This window comes from Triturus cristatus, chromosome 4_2 (assembly GCF_964204655.1).
Source record: "Triturus cristatus chromosome 4_2, aTriCri1.1, whole genome shotgun sequence".
Lineage (NCBI taxonomy): Eukaryota > Metazoa > Chordata > Amphibia > Caudata > Salamandridae > Triturus > Triturus cristatus.
The window spans coordinates 468,590,137-468,610,620 of record NC_140586.1 but is presented as its reverse complement, the minus strand read 5'-3'; the positions used below and the strand labels follow the sequence as shown (position 1 = coordinate 468,610,620).

Here is a 20,484-nt window from a genome sequence, read left to right as displayed (position 1 = left end):
GTGCTGCACTGGTGGTGGTGCACTGATGATGAACCGGTACTGTGCTGATGCTAAGATGGTGCTGTGCTGATGCGGTGTTCAGGTGGTGCTGCTCAAGTGGTGCTGAGTGATGCTGAGTGACACTGGTGATGCTGAGGTGGTGCTGAGTGATACTTTGGTGGTGCTGTGCTGGTGGTCAAGTGGTGCTTAGTATTGCAGAGCTGGTGCTGCGCTGGTGCTAAGGTGATTCTGCACTGGTGCTGCTGTGCTAATGCTGAAGTGGTGCATTGGTGATGAGTTGCTGCTGAAGTGGTGCTGTGCTGGTGCTGCTGTGCAAATGCTAAAGTGGTGCATTGGTGATGAGTTGCTGCTGAAGTGATGCTGCGCTGGTGCTGAGTTGCTGCTGTGCTAATTCTGTGGTGGGGCTGAGTTGGTGCTGCATTGAGGCTATGCTGAGGCGGTGCTTCACTGGTGCTGAAGTGGTACTGAGTGATACTGAGGTGGAGCCGAGTGATGCTAAGGTGGTGCTGAGTGATGCTGAGGATGTGCTGAGGTGGTGCTGAGTGATGCTACGTTGGTGCTGAGTGATGCTAGAGTGGTGCTGAGTAATGCAGAGGTGGTGCTGAGTGTTGCTTTGGTGATATTCAGGGGATGCTGTGCTGGTGAGGTGTTGGTGCTGAGTTGCGGATGAGGTGGCGCTGTGCTGATGCTGTGTTGGGGCTGCGATGGTGTTGCGCAGGAGATGGTGCACTGATGTGGAGGTAGTGCTGTGCTGAGGTGGTGGTGTTGAGGGATGCTTAGGTAATGCTGAGGTGGTGCAGAGTGACGCTGTGGTGGCACTAAGTGATGCTGTGCTGGTGCTGTGCCGAGGCTGAGGTGGTGGTGCTGCACTGATGCTGAGGTAGTGCGGTGGTGCTGCACTGGAGCAGAGCTGGTGTAGAGGTGGTGTGCTGGTGTGGAGGTGGTCTGCGCTGGTTCTGAGGTGGTGCTGCGCTTGGGCTGAGCAATGCTGAGGTGGTGTTATGCTTATGTTGGTGTTGTTGGACTGCAGCTGCATGCAGTGGCCTTGCGTAGATGTCTGGAAATGCCAGCAGAGACAACACACGCCCAGAGCACACAGTCGGGTGTGTGTGAACCCAGCGGAGACAACGTCTGCCCTGAAAACACAACACTTTTGATTCAGAAATGAAAGCAGGCACAGAGCCGTGTGCGTTTGAAACCAGCTGGGCCAATCAGACCAATTCTCAAAAAAAGGACAATTAAAACCGGCCATCATCGACGTCAGCTGCGGGAGCAATTTATCATCTGCTCTGCGCCGGTATCACGTCCAGCAGTGTGTGGCGAGGGCGGATATAATTAGGCGCCGGGCCAGGAAAGGTAGGCGGATAATGTGCTTCTGATGGAGTTTATTCAAGCGTGGCGCTGGGATGCCCCTAATTCAGCGCAGTAGGGACGTGTTTTCCCAGTAGAATAAAGGCGGGAGACAAAGCGACCTGGGCCAGGCCCACACTTCGCCATCATTTTACACTTCATGCGTGCAGCACTTACAGAAAAATGCGGCTTTAAAAGCGCTTGTGGGCAGATGGAAGGTGGCCTCTCCTCCCGCGTTGTCTGCAGATACGGCTCATGACCATGAGAGTCTTTCCTTCAGTCCCCTCATGTGACATTGACTCAGCCGTCTGCCGCGGGGTCAGGTTCAAATAACGCACGAGGATCTGAAAGCTGGAGGAATGCTGGGAGGGGTATAGTAATAACAATGTCCAGTGAAGATTCGCGAAAGTGATTGCGGGGAGGGGGAGGAAATTGAAAGTGATCGCGGGGAGGGGGAGGGTATGGAAAGTGACGGGACCGCGCTGGAAGAGAATGAAAGTGATCGCACGGAGGAGGAGGGAATTGAAAGTGATCGCGGGAGGGGGAAAAAGTGACGGGGCCCTGCGCGCTCTGTGGTGGGGGAGGGGAAGGAGCATTGGAAAGGAAAGACTTGATCCAGCCATGTGTGGCCGTGTTTTTGAGTTGACAAACAAGGCCACTGAAAAACCAAACCCATGACGATTGACAGCTTTAACACAACAGCCAGAAGACAAATCTAACCAAGTTCGAGACAAAGTAAACTAACCTACAACATTATTCACCCTCCAATGTCGCATACCATTGTCTTAGGGATTCCGCATCTGCAGTACCACTCGAAACAGACTGGGAAGTAATAGTCGGGCAGAACTATTCACTTCCTCCCAAATGCTAACAAGCGCGCGCCGAAGCTGACGAGGAGGGAGTGGGAGGGGGGAGTGGGGGCGGGCACAGTGGTGCGGCCGCAGTTGTAGAAAGCCAAGCTGATGAGGAGGGAGTTGGAGGGGGGAGTGGGGGCGGTCGCTCTACACGCATGACGTTGACATTCTAAGCTTTGACTCTTTAGGCTAGAAGCAAAGAAGTTCATACTGTTAATGATATGAATGTCACGGGTTCATATCCAAGCACGGCCATCCACCCTTTTATCCACTAAAGATCAACCCAAAAACAAGCGCGCGCGACGAGTAGGCTGGTGAGTGGGCAGGAGAGTAATTTTAATAAGCGCGCGCGCTGCGCACGATGGCGAAAATAGGCTGTCGAGTGGTGTGCTATGCGGTGCGGGGCTGAAAGCTGGTGGATGCGCGCGTGCATGCTCGCGTGAACGCAAGCGCTAGGCCAGCCTGCAGCACTTTAAAAACTCACCTACAAAATGTCTCTCCGAGCAGCGCATGCGTGCCGACTCAGCGAGACCTAATAAATCCAATCTACAAAACACGGGGGTTAGCCAGATCAGGTTGCACGCTGTCAGTGGCTCTGTGGACAAGCGCCAGGAAGGGCTCGCACTCACCCAGCTTGTCCTGCGCTGTGGCGGCTGCTGCAGGGGCGGCTATGTTTGCCGGGTAGAGAACAGCAGGCGGGGTTTTTGTTCGTTGTATTGATGGTTTTCCTCTGAAAGGCTGGCTGTTGTCTCCGCCAACGTTGGTCGAGCAAGTGTGGATTTTTGTCCACCTCGAGTCTGCATTATGCGGAAAGATGAGAGGAAAACGGTCCCTTAACCTCGGAGAGAGCCGGTCCGCCATGCGGCTGTAGCTGGTAATAGAAACAGCCACAACACTGGCTGTAACTCCGTCTGCCTCCAGCCGGCCCTCCTTCCCCAACACTGGTATATTTAGAAAGAGCTGAGCCATCGCACAGGAACGGCACTTGGTACTCCGGATTTTATACACAAATCTCCCGTGAACTTCGCTGTAAAATATTTTATTTCCATATTACTTTCGTTCTTTAAATAAAACAGGAATTTGCTGTTCTCGTTTACACACGGTACTCTCTTGCTTGCTACAGTGAGTTACACATGCGCTGCGTTGACGACTGCAGATTGTCCTGTGATGTAGTCAGACGATACAAAATAAATCGAAAACAAAAGTAAAGGTTTGGGGCTGCTTGGAATTGTGTCATTGGTGCTTAAATCAATGGTGTATGCGGAAATTAATTCTGAAATATAAAGACACTGACCTGCGTCTATGTTGGTGTCCATGGCACACACCTTCACGTTGATGTCACAAATCAAATTTTTTCCCTCTATCTGCTCAGCTGTGTTGTAGCTGTCCAAAACAAGCTGTTGCCATTACGCACACAGCAGTGTGTTTATTTTAGCATCGCGCTTTCACTTTAAGTGAAAGCGCGATGTTAAAACAAGCAGCGATCTATTGTCTTTATTGGGCCATGTGTTTCTAACACATGGCCCCATAAAGATAAGAAAGTGCTTTGCGACAGACGCAAAGCAGGCCACCAAGTCCAGCTCGGAGGCCAAAGGGCGTCCACCAAAAATCCTCATTTCCAATGGCAGGCCACTGTTTACCATAAACAGTGACGCTGGCCAATGGGAATGGGGGGGCGGGGCTTCAAGCCCTTTTCTAAAACTACTCATCAACCATAAATCTCGCAGAGCGTGCTGCGCGTGTGCGTAGCAATGCTAGGCGAGACCTTAAAAGTGGTATAAGAACCACAACTTGACTAGACACAGTGCCTAGAGCACATAGAATCGCTCGGACCCCAAGGAACCACCCAAGGTAGTGACACAGGGGACCCACGGGGGCGCGTGCAGTGTAGGAACACAGCCGCGAACTCCGTACAATCCTATGGGAAAGTCGCGGTTAGAATTTTAAAGATTAAGGACACTTAGGAGAGGACTTGGATCAAACCCTTTCAGACTTAAAAGGTTCTAAGGCCAGCACCCATGTGAGCACCGTAGTACTCGTGTTATCTAACCCAGTGAAGCCAGGTGCATAGGTGTCAAATGGTGTCGGGAACCTTCGCTATTTTCAATGGCGAGTTGCTGCAAAGTGCTACTGCCATGGAAAGGAAAAGTGTCCAGGGTGATCCAAGCCTGGATCGAAGATGAGATGAACCTGAAAGCAGAGGAGACAGAGTCTGGGTCACTTGCCAGTGACCAGGGGCACAATAGACGAGTGCCACCCAACACCAGCGAAACTAGTATAGAGGGTGCCCCTCAAAGACGAGCACTGCAATGCAACATAGAAGAGGCCCACTTGTAACCGCAAGAGGGCTATTGGGCCAGGGGAATTCCAATTAACCGGGCAATGCAAGCGGCAGTGAGGTGGGGAGTATTCACAGCGAACAGGACTGTGATATCTCCCAACCCAAAAGAAGACGGAAAAGAAATTGACAGGCCACCACAAGGAAGTTAGCCCAAAAGTACCATGGTGAAAAAGTTGCACTATCCTGAGCAAAAGAGACAGTGAATCAAATACACACAATGTCGGAGATAAAGAACCAAAGCAGTCAAGACAAGGCAAAGTGGACCGCTATGTGAGAGTAATGGGCCCGCAGTAGGAGCAGAAAGGGAAACATTTCATCCACCAGATAACGCGGTCCTCCTGCAAGCGATACAGTCCACCAGGGAAGCACTGGAAGGAAGGATAGCAGAGGTGCGTTCCGAGTAAGTCACCTGAAACAAGACCTACAAAACGTGTCCCACCTTATACCTCTATAAACCCCACAAACCACACATAAAATTTACAAAAACAAAACTAAAAGCACAATTAACACTATAAAATCTCAATTAAATAAATATTAATAAATAAAAAATAACAACTAATTTATTATATTTAAATTACTGCCCACCCTATTCCCCCTATGGTATACAACGTTTACAACGCAACTTTTACACCGCACTACCATTACAACGAAACTGTAACAACGCGAAATCTGTTACAACGCATGCCATTACAACGCATGCCATTACAACGAAATGCACTAGATGGCGTGCTAACATTAGAAATTGTGTAGTTTTACTATCCAAACACCTTCCCTACTGCAACGTGGACTGGAGTTAGAATAGTAAATTATACATTTCTAATGTCAGCACTCCATCTAGTGTACGTCGTTGTAAAAGCATGCGTTGTAAAGGCTTGCGTTGTAACAGATCTTGCGGTGTAAAAAATGCGTTGTAACGGCATGCGGTGTAAAAGCATGCGTTGTAACGTCATACATCCCCCCCTATAAACCCACAACCAGTTACAGAACTAAAAAAACGCAAAATGTAATTTAATAAAATGAATAACTACTAAACATTTTACACATATTTAAAAACATAAACAATACTTATACCAAAAAATACATCACATACATTGAAAATATATACTAAAATACATAACACTAAAAAATCGAAATTTTAAACAACTATATTTTTGCAAATGATATTAATGACTTCTATATTTTAGAAAACGATATTTCTTACCTTAAATTCGATATTCTTGACCACGATATTCTTGCTGTTGATATTTCTGTAAAAAGAACTATTGATGGACAGAATGCAGAACAATGTCATACATTCACCCCAGTACAGAGATATGGGCCTAAATCCATCGTTTTTTTGCCCACCATGTCATTCCAGTTTGGACCCAGTCATATGCAAATCAGTCTTGACCCTGTGCCCAATGGGAACAGTCCAGCCCGAACTGCCAGGCCAGGTTCTCCCTGGACTGGAAACAAGCATCCTAGGACCGGTTTCGGGGTTTCACCCCTCTTCAGCCAGGATAGCTTGATTCCAGTGGCATGGAGAGCACGTGACTCAATAGTGAGCAAGGGACTCACGTCTGGGCAAACCCTGCCAACTTAGGGCGAACAATGCGATACCAAAGGGGATGATGGACAGAGCGTTTGAGCAAATCAAACACTCACCCCCAGTCAGCTGATCTGGGTTTAATCCATCATCATTCTTTAGCTCACTCCACCTCTCCAGTTCAGACATGGCCATATGCAAACCGGTCCTAGGGTGCTTGTTTCCAGTCCAGGGAGGACCTGGGCTGGCAGTTCGGGCTGGACTGTTCACATTGGGCACAGGGTCAAGACTGATTTGCATATGGCTGGGTCCAAACTGGAATGGCATGGTGAGCAAATAAACGATGAATTTAGGCTCAGATCTCTGTACTGGGGTGAATGTATGACATTATTCTGCATTCTGTCCATCAATAGTTCTTTTTGCCGTTGATATTTCTGTGTCACTATATTTACAACTCAAAATTTGTGTACGTCGACATTTCCAACTCGATATTCTGTTTGAATACCCGTGTTTTTATGATATGTGCAACATATAAGTCTTTACTTTCATGCACTAACTGTGATGTTATGACAATTGCTTAGTTGGCAAAGTGATTTATGGTTTATGTCATGTTTGGTCTGTGTGTGGTCTATGAGTTATATACAATATATGAGATATTTTTATAAAATATTGTGTGGAGTGTTTATTGTGTTACTGGTGTGTGTGGGTGTGTGTGTGTGTGTGTGTGTGTGTGTGCGTGTGTATGTGTGTGTGTGTGTTGCGCAAATGCTTTACACATTGCCTCTGGGATAAGTCTGACAGCTCTGCCAAAAAGTCTTGAAAATGTTTCTAAGTCCCAGCTTTTAGGGTTAGGAAGGGGAGTATATGCTGATACCAGCTAGGAGTTAGAGGAGTTACAGGAACTAAAGAACAGCATTTGGGGGTCAGGACTCAATCCAACAGAAACCAACCACCAGCTGGGTCCAGAGCAAGTCCAATTGTAACCAGTTAGCTGGACTCTTCCAGGAAAGTGGGCTTCTTGCAGTTTTTGTTTCCCTTTAGGTTAACATAAAGTAAGCCAACTGGCCCTTGGCATCTGCTTCTTTGTTCTGGGTACAAGTGGGAGAAAATCCAGCTCTTGGAGTTCTCATGACTGGACTCAACAATAAGTGCGGTCCTTTTTTTCTGTCTTCCACAGGTGTCATATTTCAAGTACAAGCAGCAAATGTGGTCCTAATGCTAGAATGGGTGATACAGAAAACCGTAGCTTGTGCTAGGGATGGAAAAAATATTTAATATCCTTAGCTGGTATAGACAGAGATAGAAGTAAAAGAGACCAGTAAGAAAGAGAGAGGGAGTATGTGAAAGATAAAGGGAGTGAGAGTATGTAAAAAATTAGAAAGGTGTGACGGGTATGTATAACACATTAGTAAGAAATAGCAAAGGGTGAGAGGGGGCAGCAATGAATGAAACATGAGGAAGTTGAGGGTAAGCAAAAAGGGTGAAAAGACAAATGAAGGTGAAGCAAGAGAAAATGAAAAGAGACTGACAAAAGATAGTAAATGTAAGCAAAAGAGATGCACATGAGTGAGAGGGAGGGAAAGAGTGAGAAAGAGGAAAAAGGTAGGGAAAGAGAGAATGAATAGATGTAGAGGCTGGATAAGGAGAGAGTGAAAGAGAGAAAGGACTATCTAATGGAAAAGGGGGTTATATAAAGTCAAAATAAGATACGGTGGGATCAGTGGGGGCTCCTCCGCTATGGCGGAGGAGCGTCGCCTCACTGCTTTTGAGAAGTGGAAAGGAAATATAAAATGATAATAACTTTGAGTTATCATTTTATGTTTCCTTTGCGGGCGGGCCTGCTCTGCTCACGGAGCAGGGCAGGGGAGGAGTGGTTTGCCCACTCCTACTGTGGAAATTTAGCTTGCAAACTGAACATTATCTGCGCCATCTTGCCTCTCCTCAGCGCCACGCACAGCGAGCACACGACAGCCATTTTAGGCACCCCACTCTCTCCCCCGCTCATTGTCAATCGCCAGCGCTTTCCCCTGACGCTGCAAGCATCCCCCGCGCACCGGCCACCCCCGCTCTCTCATACCTGGGCCATAAACCTTCTCCTTCTGCGCGACCCTGCCATGGAACCACATCCCACGCCTGACCGACATCCCATACATGGTCATGTCTCTCTTTGATAACCCCCTTCCTCTGCGCCCCATTGTCCGAACTGATCCCAGGTCATCACCTAGCCCTGCGGATGCAGTTTATTGCCCCTACTGTAAAGGGAAACACCCCACATCAAAGGGATTACAGTGGATCAAAGCCCCCACCCCCTGGGACCCGACCGGTCACACACACCCCCGGGAATTGGCGGAATACCCTGCTGCGTGATAGCCATCTCCTACTGCGGGTGAGGTGGGAACTTCCACTGTAGCTATGTGTGGGATCGGATCTGAGCCGGGGCTTCAGGGGATGTTCTTTCATATATCAAGGGGATCTCAAGAATGTGCCATGTACAATAATCCTGTAATAAAGTCATAAACCTGTGTATAAGAGGCCAGGCCTCAGAGATGCAGTTAGAGCACCTCGTGACGATACCTTGCTGTCTGATCTGATGTGTTCTGCTCCGACGGAATAAAACTTTGTTTCCTGCCTTCCAGTCTCCGGCGCCTGCCTCTTTCATTGGTAAATTATCGAGTGGTATGAGAGGCGATTACCGCCGGGCAATACTTGAAAGGTTATCGACTGAAACTGCCGCTACCATTTAACAATTGGCGCCCAATGTGGGGCCCATCAGCGACACGTGGATCCAGTGGGAGAGGTCCCGACGACAGAGTGAACAACTGCAACGATCGGGAGAGCTCCTGCCCAATAGACCCTCGTCTGGCAGCCGATCATCCGAACTTCACTGGTTCCGAGCAGACCTTTCTCGAGTGATCTACGGTCCTGACTGGGAACCATCAGGAGTGCCGCGGCAAATACGGAGAGTAGAGGACGATCGGGCGCTGGAGGCGGAAGACGAGAAACTGTCCACGCGGTCCGGGTAAGGTCGTGATACACGACAAATTGCGAAATAATTGATTGATTGTTTGAAGTTTTGAAATACTAGTATTGCTCATTGATTGTTCTCTTTGAGATATTCGCTGTCTACAAACGGGGAGGAGTAGAAATACTCTCTCTCTCTCTCCCTTTGCAGATAGTGAAGGGTAGGTAACGCAGACTTTTGTCCCCGTTGTAACCCGTCGTGCCTATCTTTATCTCCCCACTGATTGATTGTCCGAATATTGATTGTTTTGAAGAATAGTGCTCTTTGAGATATTCTCTGTTTGCAAATAACGTAGAATAGAAATATTCTGTCTAGTCTTTGCAAATAGTGAAGGGTAGGTAACGCAGACTTTTTGTCCCCGTTGAAACCCGTCGTGCCTATCTTTATCTCCCCACTGATTGATTGTCCGAATATTGATTGTTTTGAAGAATAGTGCTCTTTGAGATATTCTCTGTTTGCAAATAACGTAGAATAGAAATATTCTGTCTAGTCTTTGCAAATAGTGAAGGGTAGGTAACGCAGACTTTTTGTCCCCGTTGAAACCCGTCGTGCCTATCTTTATCTCCCCATTGATTGATTGATTGATTGTCCGAACACTAGTTGTTCGATATTGGTTCTTTGGAGGTATTCTCTGCTTACAAATAACGAGGAATAGAGATATTCTGTCTAGTCTTTGCAAGCAGTGAAAAGATAGGTAGTGCTGACTTTTGTCCCCGTTGAAACCCGTCATGCCTATCTTCTCCCCACTGATTGGTAGTTGGTTCTGCCCGGACCGCTTATTAGAGGTGAACCATCCGGCTCAACTGGAAGGCACCCCTAATAAGGACATGTTCACTATATATGGACTAGTCGCCGTAGCTTATAGCAAGCTGTGGCATAAATATACCAAGAAGGACCCCGAGAGTCAGTGGCCACTGATGGGATCCTTCGACGACCATAAGATAGAAGTGCTAGAAATAGCTCTGCGTAGCAATAAGACGACGCCTACTATGCTTGACAGTATCGGCATGTAGCGCAAAGAAGCAACGCAACGGAATAAGAGGGAAGAAGTAAAAGCAGAAAAGGAATTACGAAAGGCAGCTCACCTTGCCGCTAGAAAGTTAGAAGAAGAAATAAAGGAGAGAAGGGAAACTAAACTAAGACAGGAGCCCGAAACATCAGGCCAGTACGCTGTTAGGACCCCTTCTTTGCTCTACCCTGAGTTGTCCTCTAAGCAACGAACAAATGATGATTTACTATTAGGTCCCCCGATCATTTACATGCCCCCTCCATACGCACCCTCCCAATCAGTAGTGCAACTCCCACAACCCCCAAACACGAGCGAAAGCAGTACAGGGGCCTAGGTCCTCACGGCCTCCGCGCCGGCCGAGCCTCTTGTACTGAACACAACGTCGGCAATGACGTCGGATGACCCTGAGATAAGAAAGAAAGATTCCACCAGAATGAATCGACTAACGAAGGATGAACGAGCAGGAATCGACAAAATAGTAAAGGCACTGGTGGGATCCTTTTTGACCTTACAAAACTAAAGTAACGCTAGGAGATAGCCCTTTGTGGGATATATGAAACCAAGGGAAGGAGCCAAGCTCACGGTCGAGACGGCCACGAGGTAGCCCGACTCCATTACTCTCGCTACCTAAACATGTCTGCCCTACTGCCCACCCCGCCCAATAAGCATGACAAAATCCTGCACAAACGGAAGCCTGCTGACACCCACCATCGACGTCACCAAACTAGGGCTAGATCGCGCACAATTGGACTATGTTATTTTTCCGATTACGCAGTAACATCCTTGTGCTCGTCGCCAGATTGCAAAATATGTACAAACACTCCAACGAAGTAGTATAGTTATAACATTTTAATAACTTATAGATATAACAAACACACCAACAGGGTAAACAGGTTAAAACACGTTTTTAAACAACTATTTACATGCATGTCTGCTGCAACCTCCATCCCAAAGCCTTAACGTCCACGTGACACCGTCCTCGCCTCTCCTTCCTCGAAATTGCAACATTGGCCTGTTTTGGGCGGTCCTTTTAGTCGGCTCTGGGCTATAAAAACCATGCCAAATCCATCGACATCAGTGGCGGACGATTGTGCGAATAGGCCGGAGGCTATACGAAGCGCCAAAGCTCTGGCAGCGCCAAGGCGGAGTCTGCCACGCTGTGCGGACCTTCCCATTTTCTTCTTCTTTCTTCAATAACGGCGGGTGCCCTGGTGGGAGGGGAGGCGACGCGGACGGGCCTCCCCCACCTCCCCAGGTGGAGGCTCGCCAGCAGATGAGGGCACCCCAACCGTCTTAATTCGCCGGCCAGCTGAGCTGCACCCTGCCGCTGCACGCGACCACCGGACCACCGCCCAAGCACGGGTTCACCAGGATCGCCACTAGCGCCCGAAGCGAGGAGTGGGCCCCCGCAGCCAAGTAATCGGGGACCCACCCCGGTGGCGATACCATCCGAACTGCCGCTGTCGCTGCTGTTGGCTCCTCTCCGGTGGCCGTACCGAAGAGCTGCTGCTACTGCTGCCCTTGGACTCCGGCGGTTGACTCCTCCGGTTCCAGGCCTGGCCTACCGTGGGACAATTCTGGACTCGAAAGCTTGTCTGCTTGGGCGTGGGCCCCACCCTTGACAAAACGCTCCTCTCAGCTGTGCAGAATCGGCTGGAGTCATTGGCACTCGACTCCCGCGGACTTCCGGTAAGGACAAACCGCCGCCATTGTTCTTTGCCCCGGGCGGCAGCCACCTTGCCTCCGCTTGGTGCAGTGAGAAAGACTGGTTCAAAGCGTCGGCGGAAGAACCCGCCTGCTGCCCCGCCCCAAGAACGAACCATGGCATTGCTACGAGGTCGCAGTGACGCCATGCTGACGCAAAGTTGACGCTAACGAAAGTTCTCGAACTACCGAAAGGAATTCTGGTCCAACAGCTAATTCATGGAAAGACTTAGACTGTACACTGGCCCGACCTCGCCCCAAGATGGCGCCGATGTAGGAGAGGCCTACAAACACTTGTGGCGTTCCAGTCACGTGACATTTGTGTTAAAAAGAGATATATATATATATATATATATATATATATACGATGCTTCCACACATGATGGTCGGGAGGGGGGGGGGGGGGGCGGGGAGGGAACCGATTTTATGCCAAAGTAGTGTTGCTCATGATGCTCGACGCCTCTCACGCCGTGGCCGGCCTATAGCGGTTGTAGGCCCGTATTTGTATACTGACATTGTCTTAAATAAAGGGCTTCTTAAAAGGAATTACGGAATCAGTGTCATGACAAATCATCTAGGTTGATTGAAGGTTTTTCTTTTGAATAAATGATTGTTACTCCTAAGCGAAAGAATACAGATAATACAGACTCAATTTGCCTAAAATCTTTTTGTTTAACGGAATTTGTACCCATCACGCCTGTCCTTTTCCAAGAGTTGTCAAATCGATGATCAACTATAACTTAAGGTATATGCCGAACGCCAGATATGGTATCTTGCACCATAGTACACGACCTATTGAGAAATGCATGTACGACCAAGGAACTCGAATTTAGGAGATGAGTGAAATAAGAGCATCTTTGCCTCGAACAAAAAGAATAATAGGTCTATGGTATTTCCCACTCCTGCGGCTAGCCTGGTACGTGGTAAGTAGAACTTTTTCGTGTCTACACGCGCCAGGGTACTTTGAATACTGCACATCCCCTCCCCTCTTTTTCCCCTCTATAGGTCACGACGAAGCTCCGACTGTAGAATGAAGTGAACATGGACCGCGCCGTGTTCAATATCAGGAAAAACATAGACAAACGTTGTGGGATAGTGCATAAAGTACAGACCACCCTTGGGGACATGAAAAACTGTATGGTGTGATTGTGCGTGTGTACTGCGATTATACGATATGAATGTGTATGCATTTCATGCTTGGGTCACTTGAAGAGAGCGTCACCATATGATTTAAGTACTCGTCCCTCGATCAAAGGGAGGAGAGTAGAAGGTCCGACACCCCCCCCCAAGATAAACTACAAAATACTGAAAATATGCAGCATGCATTGGAAAAAGAACAGGAAAGGAGAGGTCCCCATACTCAACGTAGCCCTGAATCTCCGTCTTAAGTCTCGGCGCATGATGCATGTACTGTCACACCCTACCCGGCATTTGTGTGTACGTGATCACCGAATTTATGTCTTTTCCCCGCTTGTGTTTTCTTACATAGAACAGACCCATGCTACTCCATGTTGTGTGTGCACCAAGTGGCCTATTATCATACCCATGTCTCACTCTCGTTTTGTATCGTACGTATGCCAAATAGCCTACTTGATGCACATCTCTCTCATCTCTCTCTCAATCTCTCTCTCTCTCTCTCTCTCTCTCTCTCTCTCTCTCTCTCTCTCTCTCTCTCTCTCTCTCTCTCTCTCTCTCTCTCTCTCTCTCTCTCTCTCTCTCTCTCTCTCTCTCTCTCTCTCTCTCTCTCTCTCTCTCCCCTCCCTCACTAAAGGCTTTCTTTCCCTCTTTCTTCTTGAATAAATTAACGACACATACCTCTTCGGTAAGTGTATAATTGGCCTGAAACACGGTGGTGTTCGAACAAATTGACAGAAACAAAACGACCATACTTTACCACGTTACTACCTCTCCTTTTTGCAAATGTTGAGCTTAATCGGCTGAGAAAGAAAGGACAGGTAAGACGACTGATGTCTCCCAATCTGGCCCTCAACACGGGGACTATATGTCAGGGGTTTTCGTTTTTAGAAGACGCCATCTCCACCACCCAGAATTACCCCTGACCAATTACCCCGAAATAGAATGTCTAAAGCACCCTGTTCTCCCAAAGATAACCCCAGCCCTATACTAGCCGTCTCAGAGTATTTTGAACGAAACAGCTGATGACCCTATTTTCTAATAATACATCGCCTAAACTGATAAAGGGTTACCTATTGTCCCCAGCAAAAATAATGCTTAGCTTATGTTCCTCCCCGAAAAGGATACTCGTGAACGCATGACAGTAGCACCTCGCACTTACTTTTTCATAAACTTAGTAGTCCTCGGAGGAAGATGTGTATTACCAAAACTTGTGTTGAGATGAACGAGTCTCTACCGGAGAAGCCAGTTTGAATTTTTAATAGACCAGAAGGTTGACAGATGTCAGGCTTCCTGCAACGATTATAGGGCACAGGAATCGTCACCTAGAAGGCCAGACGATGGACAGGGATACCCACAGAAACCTGCACCGCAGCAATAATTAATAGATTAGTAACACGCACACTAACATCAGAATTAATGGACACCAATCATACAGCAACCGATAAAAGCCTTTCCGCAACTACTCGGTGGTTGGGAGAGAGGATGAAGTATGTGAATATCTTCCCTGCCAAACTCTCTAAGATTTTTGTTTCTTGTACCCATTCAAAGATAACCTGCGGCCATCGGAAGAGAGGGGTCGGACGTGACGCACAGCCTGGCTGCGGACCATGGAACATCTATGGCATCAACCAAGGGGGAAGCATCGAAGCAATAAGGGCGTGAGACGAGGCACCATTATCAGGATGATAGGCGGTAGAACGAAGGGCTATACCAAGGCCCCCCCCCCTGCTCACTGACCAGCGTGCCTGAAGTCCCAACCCGTCGGGCCCGATTGATGGGCCCAGTGCTGGAAGATCCTGCTCTCCTTGGTCTGCATTTTGATCCGATCCCACTCCACCCCCTCTTCCCTCGGCATCCCGAAGCACACCACCCCCCTTCTCTCTCTCTCTCTCCCTCTTTTATATGGATTATGACTTTGACTTACTACCGAAGAACAAAAGGCAGGTACCCTGTCTCAAAGTACCTATGGCGAACTGTGTTAAGGAACAGGACTGTGATCGGAGAACAGTGAATGGTCACACCCTGCCACGTGAGAAATTGGACTTGAGCTGGACCTTAGCTCCACCGCCGGTGCTCAACAGTGCCAACGAAAGAAGAACAACAATAAGAGCTTACCAGTGATGGCTCTTTATAAAAGGACACTGGAAAGAAGAACCCATGTTAAGTTGAAAACCCTCTCCCAACCACCTTTTTATATTAACTATCTTCCTATCAAGTTTTCATGATGTTGCATCAATCACTTCCGACTGTACACTGAGAAGTTAAGAAAATGTAACTTTGTATAGTGACATTCATACAACACCAGCCATGCACACGACTATACTGACTATTTTCGATCCACACGAAGTCTGAGCCTTAAGTAATGTACGAAATATCCCTTGTTTTGCCAGAAACATCCTTTTTTTGCTTTACAGTATCCTATTTGTGCTCAAACAAACTCCCCTCCTCCTATCCCTGGGCCTGACATGCGGCACAGCTGATGTAACTTTGTATGTACTACCTCCTCGCCTACTTTATCACCTGTATGTAACTATGTACAAATGTGTCAGATTACTCCTGCCTGCCCTAAAAACTCTGTATCTTTAAGGAATGTACGAAAGACATTAACGATATTATAGCTGAAGGTTAACGAAGGTAAATGTCGGCCAGGCAAGCTGGCGAGATATGTTAAAAGGGAGGACTGTGGAAATTTAGCTTGCAGACTGAACATTATCTGCGCCATCTTGCCTCTCCCCAGCGCCACGCACAGCGAGCACACGACAGCCATTTTAGGCACCCCACTCTCTCCCCCGCTCATTGTCAATCGCCAGCGCTTTCCCCTGACGCTGCAAGCATCCCCCGCGCACCGGCCACCCCCGCTCTCTCATACCTGGGCCATAAACCTTCTCCTTCTGCGCGACCCTGCCATGGAACCACATCCCACGCCTGACCGACATCCCATACATGGTCATGTCTCTCTTTGATAACCCCCTTCCTCTGCGCCCCATTGTCCGAACTGATCCCAGGTCATCACCTAGCCCTGCGGATGCAGTTTATTGCCCCTACTGTAAAGGGAAACACCCCACATCAAAGGGATTACAGTGGATCAAAGCCCCCACCCCCTGGGACCCGACCGTTCACACACACCCCCGGGAATTGGCGGAATACCCTGCTGCGTGATAGCCATCTCCTACTGCGGGTGAGGTGGGAACTTCCACTGTAGCTATGTGTGGGATCGGATCTGAGCCGGGGTTTCAGGGGATGTTCTTTCATATATCAAGGGGATCTCAAGAATGTGCCATGTACAATAATCCTGTAATAAAGTCATAAACCTGTGTATAAGAGGCCAGGCCTCAGAGATGCAGTTAGAGCACCTCGTGACGATACCTTGCTGTCTGATCTGATGTGTTCTGCTCCGACGGAATAAAACTTTGTTTCCTGCCTTCCAGTCTCCGGCGCCTGCCTCTTTCATTGGTAAATTATCGAGTGGTATGAGAGGCGATTACCGCCGGGCAATACTTGAAAGGTTATCGACTGAAACTGCCGCTACCATTTAACACTAAGTGCGCAATAACTGTTTGGTCGGAACCAGTTATGCGCACTTTCCCCGTTCTCCATGCAGGCTGCATTACAACCTGCGTGGAGAATAAGTCCAGGCCCCCATTCCCTGGTTGTACCTCGAACCAGGATGCTCAAAACCAATCCCAACGCTGCATTGCAGCATTGTGATTGGTCAGGGGAGCCTGTCTGTTCTACCTAGCTTCCTGTCCCACTAGGAGAGCTGGAGCAAGGAGCAGAGACGCGGAACCCGATGACAAGGAAGGTAGGTGTATAATTTTTTGTTTTTACATTGTGCAACCCGCGTACCCCCCCCACCCCCCCCCACCCCCCTTCCCGTGCCTGCCCCGCCTCCCGTTAGTCTTGCCGGCCGCACTGGGTGGGATGGCAAAGAGGTGTTTATTTTAAAACTATTTTCCTTTGAACTGGCCTTACTGGGCGTTTCACTCCCTCTATCTCTACCCTCCCCTTTCACACCATGAGTAGAGAAGGTCTTTGTATTGCTATAGCAAGGGCCAACCCTTTGACAAATGTGCACGAGAATAGCAGCAGTTAGACGTTATGGAAGGAACAGCAGCAGGAGTGCAAGATATGACACCAGGAGATACAGTCGACAACACATCTCTGAGTAACAGCAATAGTACTTTCAGGAAGCTGATGTGGAATATCACCTAAGTGAGAATGGTGACAGAACTTGCATAAGCACTCATCCACCAACACATTATTCTCCGCGAATTAAGCACTCACTTGAGATCTCTGTCTGTAATCTACATCACACTAATGCTGTAACTCTGCATGTTCTGTGAGCATTGAAAGCTTGTTCTAGTCTGTCTGCTGAAACAGCTTTAGTAGAAGTATCATAAATATGTGCAGCCAGGGGAAGTTAACAAAAACAGAAAGTTCCACTTCAAAGTGAATGAACACAGTAATTCGGCTGTTTGGGGAATGATAAGAGCCCCCTTTTAACATATATTAAATCCAATAGATTTCACAAACCGTGCAAGCGCTGTGCAGATGAAACCTAAAAAGAAAATAGTGTACCATGAGCCCACTTTCCAGACCCATCCCCAGCCTGGGGGTCGGTGTGAATTAGGTGCAGCACCTGAAACAAGCCCTGCTTTGAAGAAGAGCTGCCACGTGAGACACTACAAGGAATGGTATGTATGAGCGTCTTCAAGATCTGAGTCTCTGATCCAAGCCAAGAACCATAAATGGTTCATGTTAGGCTGGGCTTTAAGTGGGCTGAAAAAACTGGGGTGGGGGGGGGGTCTCTCATAGGGGTGTAGCCGATGTACTTAAGGACGTGACTTAAAACACGTAAGCTAAAAACCTGTGCTTAGCATGGTGTGTCTATAGAATTGTATTTTGCTGTTTCTGTTATTGCATCCAGAGATGATACAATAAGACACATTAGACCTACAACAAGCCAGGACTATTGGCTTTGTCCACTTAAAGACCTGGGGGCCGATCTATATTGGAGATGCGCCACTTTTACGCCACCGTTGCGTCACTTTTGTGACGCAGCGGCGGTGTGAACCCTGCGCCACGTTGCACCATATTTACATCGTGACGCATCTATGGAGATGCGTCACGATGTAAAGCCCTGCGCCACGTAAAATCTGCGTCAGGTTTCACGTGGGCGTGTCGACAGAGGGGGGGGCGTTCCCTCGCAGGAACGCCCCTGAAAAGTGACTCAGTCAAATCTATAAGATTTGACTGAGTCACTTCCCAACGCTGATGCGCCAAAACCCTGCGCCTGCTTGAAGCAGGCGTAAGGCTTGACGCACCATGTTAGGGATAGGGTAGGTTGGAACAGTGCTGGAGTTGCGTTGCGCTTGCGACGCAACTGAAGCACTGCGCCAACCTTACGCCATCGGATGCGCCACGCATCTGTTTATTCCTGCGCCATGATGCGCCGCATTGTAAATGCGGCGCATCATGTGTGGCGCAAGGGTAAACTTGCGTGACGCATCATTCCTGGCGCATCCTTGCTGATTTGCAGGGATGCGCCAGGAAACATAAATCTGCCCCTGATGTTTTACGAGATTTCCCCATTGACACCCATTCCTTCCCACAAAAGTGTGTGGTTATTAACGCCCCTCGCGTAACCATAGCGGGAAAGTAAAAGGTGCAAGCAGTAGCAAGGCAAGAGAAAAAAAATGGATCAATTAGTAACTCATGGCAGAAAAACACCTACAAAGTAACATGTTAATAGGCATATAACTTTTGCAAGACACTACCAATGCTGTAGCTAGCTTATCACAGTGAAGACACTGCTTCATGTAATGTGTGACTCCCGGCGTGCTAAACAACATCACAATACTTTGCGGTAACATCATAATTACTGGTTTAAAAAAATATAGATTGTGAAACGTTCAACATGCATTCTACACTTAGGCGACCCTGGCCACACCCGCCCGCTTCGCCTCGGCACTTCCTCACTTTCACATTTCCGGGTGACTCAGCTCTGGAATTTCCGCGGTTTCCACGTCCCTGCTTAAATAGTTTCGGTTTTACTTCCCACTTACTGGGGTTGCAAGCAGGAGAAAGAAGATTGTCCGGAACAGAACACGCGTAACTCTGTAAGGTAAGTTTACCCCGTGTATGTTTTAGAAACTCTGCCTCTGTTGTAGTACTGGGCTGCTGAATTTATAACCATTTTTGTTTTGTTTTCTTCGATGTGAATGCGATCACGAGCCACTCTCACGCTGATGCCGTTCCCCTTCGTTTCAGGCAGCTAGCTCTGCCCCAAGCCTTCTAGCAAATTATTTATAATTTTCACCTTTTGTGATAGTAGTAAATTTCAGTAACATAATTAGTTCTCGAGCTATAATTAGTGGTGATTGAAAACGTGAAGCTCCTTCGTTCATTGTACACTACAGAATCCAGTGTATGTTAGTACGTTTACTACTTGCGTAGGGGCAGGAGCAAGCCACTAGTCCTTGCCTAGAGTATGCCATGTTCGGCCATAAAGTACGTGATCGCTGTGTGATTTTGTATAGAAAACAGGGTAGTTTTGTTGGTAAAGTCAGGGCTTTAGGTGGGTCGGGTCCTGTCGGTTCTCAGCACCGGCAGTTCTTAAAAGCAGGTAATGAGACCGGTCCCTATTGGGCTTTGCCCTCACCATCTGGGTGAAAAACAAAATCTTAACTCTGCAACAGCACCATCCTTCACTGCCTTTGATGTAACTTTTAAAAAAAAACGTTAAAGTCCTTTCACAGTCTCATCATTTCAGAATTGAAGCATTTTCAACATTAAATATTCAACAAAGCTAAAGTTGTTGCTTATTATTTTCTTCTGCAACTAAAATCCATTGACAAAGACAATAGTCCTGGCTTGTTGTATGTGTAATGTTACTTGTATCATATATCTGAATGCAATGATAAAAGCAGCGAAATACCAGTGGGGGGGGGGGGGGGGGACACACTGGTAAGCACAGATTTTTAGTGTAGGCCAGTGGTTCCCAAACTTTTGACTCCTGAGGACCCCCATTGAGTTACCACTGGAAGCCAGGGACCCCCAAGCAATTTGTCGGATTTAAATTTAATTTCAAACATTAAAACAGTAATTCGAAAAAATAAACACATGTGTGCACACAAAACAAATACTCGAATTACTAAGGATTTTAGAGGCATACTTACAAGTCCCTATCGCCATGGGAATGTCACTTTTTGCGATGTTCCTGTGGCAATAAGGGCTTTGCCTTATTTACAAGGCAGCGTTAAGCCACTTATTGTGGCTTAACGCTGCCTTGTAAATACCATTGTAGGATGTCAGAGCACTTTACATCTCAAACATATAGAGATAATGAATCATATGTGTAAATCAGTGTATAGAAAATGTTACATAAGGCAAAGGGGACTACAAGGTGTAGGATTCACATGTCATTTATACTGGTAGGCATTGTTAAGGAGTGCTTGGTCTGGAGAAGCACAAACTCAGGATTCAGAACATAACTCAGTGGTTAGCATTGACTTTAACAAGAAAAATGTATTTCCACCCTAA

At 47.7% G+C, this 20,484-nt stretch overlaps 1 protein-coding gene across 4 annotated transcripts in view; it reads left to right on the top strand.

The window, feature by feature from the left end:
• The window catches only part of LOC146834562 (interferon-induced protein 44-like), a 307,969-nt gene that overhangs the window by 39,870 nt on the left and 247,615 nt on the right, over window positions 1–20,484 (top strand). Inside the window, exon 1 of one of the 4 annotated variants that reach the window (XM_085601965.1) lies at window positions 18,928–19,066. The exons of 2 other annotated variants lie outside the window; for them this stretch is intronic. The gene's annotated coding sequence lies outside the window, so the exon portion shown is untranslated. Of the gene's footprint in view, window positions 1–18,927; window positions 19,067–20,484 lie in introns of those variants that run through there. One more of the 4 variants, XM_085601967.1, reaches the window with a different exon arrangement.